The following is a 6,444-nucleotide window of genomic DNA, read 5'->3' as shown; positions in this document are numbered from 1 at the left end:
CTCAGTTTTATCTGTATCCACTCTTTTTGGTACCTTATTGTTGAAATCAACAATATAAATTCAATGACTTTCTGAACTTCTGCTAGTGAAGACCTGATTGATGGTTCTAAGAGGGAATAGGTATGAACAGGCAGGAGCTGAACCTTTATTTTCAAGTAGCATCAAGCCAGACACGAATCAGTCAAATCAGAACTCGCAGCTATACAGACAGGAAGCTGTTTGTGGATAACAGGATGCTTCCACATATCATTTTTATCTTATATCAGGAGATGTAGGTGATTCCAGTCATCCTTGAATAAAACTGTACAGAATGAAATATTTATCACTTTGTTTCAAAACGAATTAACCTTTCAAAAATACTTAAACTCTATCAAATATAAATTTTCCCTGATGCATGTGTAAGGGAAATAAGATTTCCCAGACATGAAAGTGTGAATAAATAAATAGAGCATTCTTTAAATGTCTTATAGGATACCACCTTGACTCATTCCTACCAGAAATAAATATTTGCTGGGTCTCTAATGCCATAACTTCAAGTCCAAGAAGCACTTGAAACAACTATTCAGACTTTGTCTTTTGGGAGCTTTAAGTGTCAGACTAGAGCTCTGAAACTCAAGTGACCATCGTGATTATCTAGGGACTTACCTCTGAGTCATGAGAAATAAGTTCTCAACAGCAGAGTTTTGTTTTGCCAGAATAAAAGATGAAGAGTTAATACATAATATTTCCATGAGTGTTCTAGTTTGGAATGTTATTTGATTAAACTATTCAGGTTTAGAAATAAGTTTTCATAACCTCACAAGGTCTGATCGTTTATAAGGGTTTTTTTTTTAGAGTCTGTAGTCACATACCAATAAAATTAATTTTTTCTTGTAGGAACATTGACTAAGTAAAATGATAGGGCTGGTTTATGTGTGGGTGAGCTTCTTCCTTTTAAGCTGCAGCTGTTACTAGTACAAAACTGCCTCTGACACGGAAACATGGTTGTCTACCCAAAACAGGGCTGCGTGCTGCCACTTGTGGATGTGTCCTAGAGGAGGTTATGAAAAAGGATTCTCAAGGCCCACAATTCTTATTTTAGTAAATTCTTTCATCTGTTATATTTTGCAGTTTAAATCAGAAGGTGCTGTTGCTTGTCTAAGACAAAATGATGCATTATGTTAAGGGGAGAAATCCACACAGTAACAGGGATACAGTAAAAGCACAGGCTTCCATTTAATAACTGAGGGATACCACATGTAGAATCCCGCAGGCTTACAAAACTGTGTGGGTGGAATCAGGCCTTTCCCTGGATGTGGAGACCTGTTTACAGATGTACTCCAGTAGAATGGGAAATATCGCTGGGCTTGATCAAAACACCATTTGGGGGTCGCGGCTGTTACTATGGAGGGTGTGGCAGGCCCGGGAGTTTCCATAAAACTCGGGATCGGGCCTGGGCCTGGAAGCGAGGACTTATTCCCGGAGCGACGGCCCTTACTGGCGCACGGCTCTCTGTGAGCTGCTCGGCGTCCCCTCCACGGCCACGCAGGCGCAGATCAAGGCAGCTGACCACCGGCAGCGCTTCCTCTACCACCCGGACCGCAACCTGGGGAGCGCCGAGGCTGCCGAGCGCTTCACGCGCGTCTCCCAGGCCTACGTGGCGCTGGGCAGTACCACCCAGCGTCACAGGTAGGACCGCGGCCTGCTCAGCGACGAGGACCTGCGCCGGCCCCGGGGTCCGGTCCTCCAAGACGCCCGCCGCCGACCGCGACTCGCCCCGCACCCAGCCGCCCTCCTCTCGGACCCAGGGCCGCGCTCAGGCCTCGTCGGGAGCCAACCGCACCATGTTCGACTTTGACGCCTTCTACCAGGCGCACTACGGCGAGCGGCGCCTGAGGGCCCGGCGGGAGCCCCTTCACCAGCAGCAGGAGGGCCGGGTCAAGAAGGGCTTACGCTGGGACGAGAGCCGAGACACGGCTTTCGTCTTGGTTCTGCTCACAGTCTTCATCGTCATGGGCTTTGGTTTTTAATCGGAGAGTGGAGGGAAGGAGAGCAGCCCGCCGCCCCCAAGAATTGGCCTTTCCTGTCATCTTGAACCCGTTGCCTTCCATTGTCTACCGTTGTCTACCTCTGCTGGGGTCCGAAGGAACTGCTCTCCCTTCCCCTTCCCCACCCGGCCAGCTTAGCCATTGACCTGCACATCCCTACCGCTCTGGTCCAGAAGAGGAGGCTTTTCCATGCCCGAGAAAAAGGCCCCCAATGAAGAGTCCCGAAAGCCCGAGAGGGAGGGGTTTTCTGGAGGCCCTGGGGTGCCTGCTTCCAGATGTTGTCAATTTCTGGAACACTTGCTGTGGCTTTCCTGTAAAGCTCCGAGCAAGACTCGTCTGCTCCTGCCCCACGTGTGTAGCGTGCAGCTCCTCTGTAACCTTGAAACGTGCAATGTGACTAATTGTGACTGCCAAAAGAAAAATTCTGGGGTTATAAGACACTTGTCTTTCTGTGAGTTCCCCAAGCCACAGGTGAGACGCAGTGTAGGGTAAGGATGTGATCTGTGGGAACGTGGACATTCTTTGGTGGTCAGACCCCACTCCGCCCTCTGTTGGCGGTGAGTGTGAGTGGGAAAGAAAGCAAGGTCATGAGCCTAAGGAATGAGCCTTCCTGTGCCCATGCTTATCTAATGTACGACCTCGGAGAAGTTACTCTGTGGGCGTGATGGCAGAGGAGCAAAACGTTGGCTCTCTTTCGGTCTGTCACACTTGATTACCCATGTTCTAATAGGCTCAGTGATTAAAGTATGATGCCGGGGACTTACCTGGCGGTCCAGTGGTTAAGACTCTGCGCTTCCACTTCAGGGGACGCAGGTTCCATCCCTGGTTGGAGAACTAAGATCCCACATGCTGCAGCGGCGAGGAAAAAAAAAAAAAAAAAAATATATATATATATATATATATATATATATATATATATATATATATATATATATAGTGCCAGTAGAGTCAGGTTTGTCCTTGGGACTGTGTGCCTGGCACCTGGTCATCCCTTGACCAGCCAGCCCCATTGCTAACTGTGCAGCTCCTCCCTTCCCAAAAATAGAGCAACAAACTGGGAGTGTGAGTCGCCTGAGTGTGGCCCAGCCTCCTGTTTCACTGGCAGTGCTTATTGCAGGCCCTACAAGCCAAGTCCTTGAAACATGGCTACTTGAGGCTGTGGGAATTGGGGGAGTTTGAGTAGACAAACTACTCAGTTTGGGAGGTTAAGTGACAGGAGGCACAGGATGGAAACACGCTTCCTTATTCAGAGCTGGCTGAGGGTTTTTTGGGGGGGGGTTTCCCCTCTTTTCCTGATTGGTGCAGTGGGTTATCACTTGGCCAGAGCTGTGGTAATCCAGTTCTCTTAACCATGAATCACTGCACATGGGGTGTGGCTTAGCTGTGAGATGGTAGGTACTCAGTGTGTATGCACTGTTGAGTGTAAAGCTGTGGGGTAGGAAAACCTTTGCAGGAGATCTTCTACAAGGGTAAGGGCCTAAGTAGGTGCTAAACAAAGCCAGAGGTGCTTTGCAATAGTAACACCAGTTCCTGCACTCAATCTTTTGTGTGCGATCCTTGGATAAATTGGGATAAACCCATAGCTAGTGCAACTTGGTCTTGGGAACCATTCTGTTTCTCTCGCCTTGGAGGTTGGGGGCAAATTCTTAGTCATGGCTTTGCAGTGACCATATGATTCAGTAGTAAAGATTTAAGCCCACTCTGGTTCAGACATGCTGGGCTCACGGAACCTTGGTTTGGGGGAAAGGGCATATGTACTTTAAAAAAGAACATTTAATGTTATTATGTTTCATATTTGGAAAACAAGAGGGAAAGTCTGTTCTTTTCAAAACACAAACTACAGGAAGTGAAGTTTAGTAAAATGTACAGAGGCTGGTGATTCTCAACCAAGGAGTTGGGGCATAACAGAGTGTCCTTGGGGCAAGATTCTATCAAAGTTTCGATCAAATGGGGTTGGGGTTCTTTTTGATTTTGCTTGTAAAAGCACTAGTGGTCTGTGATATCTGGGATCTTTCTCATGGGCTCTTTGACATAGATCTCTCAAGTTTGTTTTCTCTCAGTGAAGATCACAGCCAGGAACATTCCCTTGGGCCCCAGAACATGGAGGTAGACCAAGAAGGTTTGCGGTGGTGGGGTCCAGACTCTGTGAAACTTCTGGAACATTCCATGCAACTCCAAACAGCGTAGTCAATAAAATTTATTAACCATCCAAAAAAAAAAAAAGACCATTTGGGAAAGGCTGACCAACTTGGATGGGCTTTTAATCTTCAGTTTATAAACTATATTAGTATCAAGTTTGTTTTTCCTATTTCTTCATTGGAAAGTTGATTTAATTATTACATTGCCATTTTGCACTTCACTTGGACTGTGTACCCTTTGTGAATAAATGTGCATTTTATTAAGTTTTAACATATTACAGGATTTATGTTGAGTTTTAGAAAATGTTATAGAAAAATTGGCCAAGTAAAACAATTATCAGGTCATCATTGCAAAGCACAAGATGGTCATGCAAATAATGTCTCATAGGTGATGGTCAATGCACTTAGCTTCAGTCTTCCCTAGACCACAACCAGGTGTCTTTCTGTTTGAGAGGGGAGGGCATTGGACATCTGATTCGTCCCCCACAGTCCTTGGAAGGGGGCTCATGAAAATTGCTTGGAAAGGCTGTGTGACGGGATCCCCATGCTGGTTCAGGGTATGTTTTTCTTTTGGTTGATTTTGGGGTTTTTTGTTGTTGTTGTTTTTCATATGAAATATTGAAAAGAAATGGTTAGAAATGTCCATCAATTTATAGTGTACACCATTCTATAACAATTCAGTACACGTACTTGTCTTATCCCAGACGTACAAGAGTGTTTTTAAGGACTTCCACAGAAGAGGATTCCAGTTTTCATAAGCAATTTATTTTACTATTCATCTTCATGAAGCTCATGATACTATCTGACATACAGTATTTAAGACAAAAATTATTTCCACATCCTTGAGATGTAACCTGGGTGATAATGAGGAATTATTTATATATACTCCTATAAAAATGGATGAATTTTAAAATGATTTTTAAGAACTCATTTAGCTTTCAGCTACCCAAGTTAAATAACCCTAGTCACTTTAGGATCCTCATTTTAAAAATAATTAATTTTAATTAAAAGTCTAACAATGAATACACTTTTTTGTAATGCGAAATTAAAAGCATTACATATAAGGTTAATATCTGCTTTCTTCATCACCCCCCAGTCTCCCAGAGGTAGCCTTTCTCAGGATTCATGTATATCTACATAGCCCTAGAAGGTATATATGTATGTGTGTATATATATATGTATGTGTTTTATATATATATATATAAATCTCATATATATATATATGAGATTTTTGTCAGTTGTTGAGTATAACTACTCAAGTATTCATTCCAGAACTGGGAAATAATCCCAGAATGAGTTCAGGGATCTGCTGGACCCACTGTGACATGGACCTCAGTCCAAACTCCATTGATCACTTGACCTCCACAAACAAACCCCTACTCTGACTGGTGGACCAGAGTGATGTTTTGGGTCTGTAAGAATTAGTATCAAGTCAGAGCTGATGCATAGTAATCCTTGAAAAGTTTGATTGTTTCCCTTCCCCAATGCAGTCATCCTGGTAAAAGGCCATAGGTCCTTTCAGGAAGGCTGGAGAAAGATTAGCAGTATAAATTTTTGTCATTGTAGCAGGGTACTTCCTCAAGGAGACCCAGACCTGCTTCATTCAAGGGGTTCTGAATCTGTGGCTATTCACTTATAGCAACTATCTAATTTTCTTAGGCTAAAATATGAAGATTTATCCTATTATTTTTTTAAAGATTTATTATTTATTTATTTACTTATTTATATTTATTTTTGGCTGCGTCAGGTCTTAGTTGCGGCAGGTGGGATCTTCGTTGAGGCATGTGGGATCTTTCCTTGTGGCATGCAGTCTTCTCTCTAGATGTGGCATGTGGGTTTTTCTCTCTCTAGTTGTGGTGCCTCGGCTCCAGAGTGTGTGGGCTCTGTAGTTAGCGGTACACAGGCTCTCTAGTTGAGGCTCGTGAGCTCAGTAGTTGTGTTCCGAGGGCTTAGTTGCGGAACACAACTAAGGGCAGATTCGTTACCACTGGACCACCAGGAAAGTCCCTATCCTATTATTTTTTAACTGTTCTGTAGTATTAAATAGCCATTCCCCTCGTAACAAACATTTTTATTATTCCCAAGGTTTTTAATGCTCTTATAATGTACAATAATGCACATTTCCTCTTGAACATATGCAAGTGTTCCTCTTGGTTAAAGCCTAGGAAATAAAATATTGAAACATAGGAAAAATATGTGTATATATATATATATATATATATATATATATATTTCCAATATTGCATCCAAATTGCATCACCACCAGCACTCTAGAAAAC

General features: G+C 43.5%; 1 pseudogene; it reads left to right on the top strand.

Annotated features, from left to right (window-relative positions):
* The first annotated feature begins 1,327 nt into the window (after window positions 1–1,327).
* Window positions 1,328–2,009, top strand: LOC132364417 (dnaJ homolog subfamily C member 30, mitochondrial-like; annotated as a pseudogene).
* The last annotated feature ends 4,435 nt before the right edge of the window (window positions 2,010–6,444 follow it).

Source organism: Balaenoptera ricei, chromosome 4 (genome assembly GCF_028023285.1).
Source record: "Balaenoptera ricei isolate mBalRic1 chromosome 4, mBalRic1.hap2, whole genome shotgun sequence".
NCBI classification, from domain to species: Eukaryota; Metazoa; Chordata; class Mammalia; order Artiodactyla; family Balaenopteridae; genus Balaenoptera; species Balaenoptera ricei.
The sequence above is the reverse complement of the archived record's forward strand: the minus strand, read 5'-3'. Positions and strand labels throughout refer to the sequence as shown.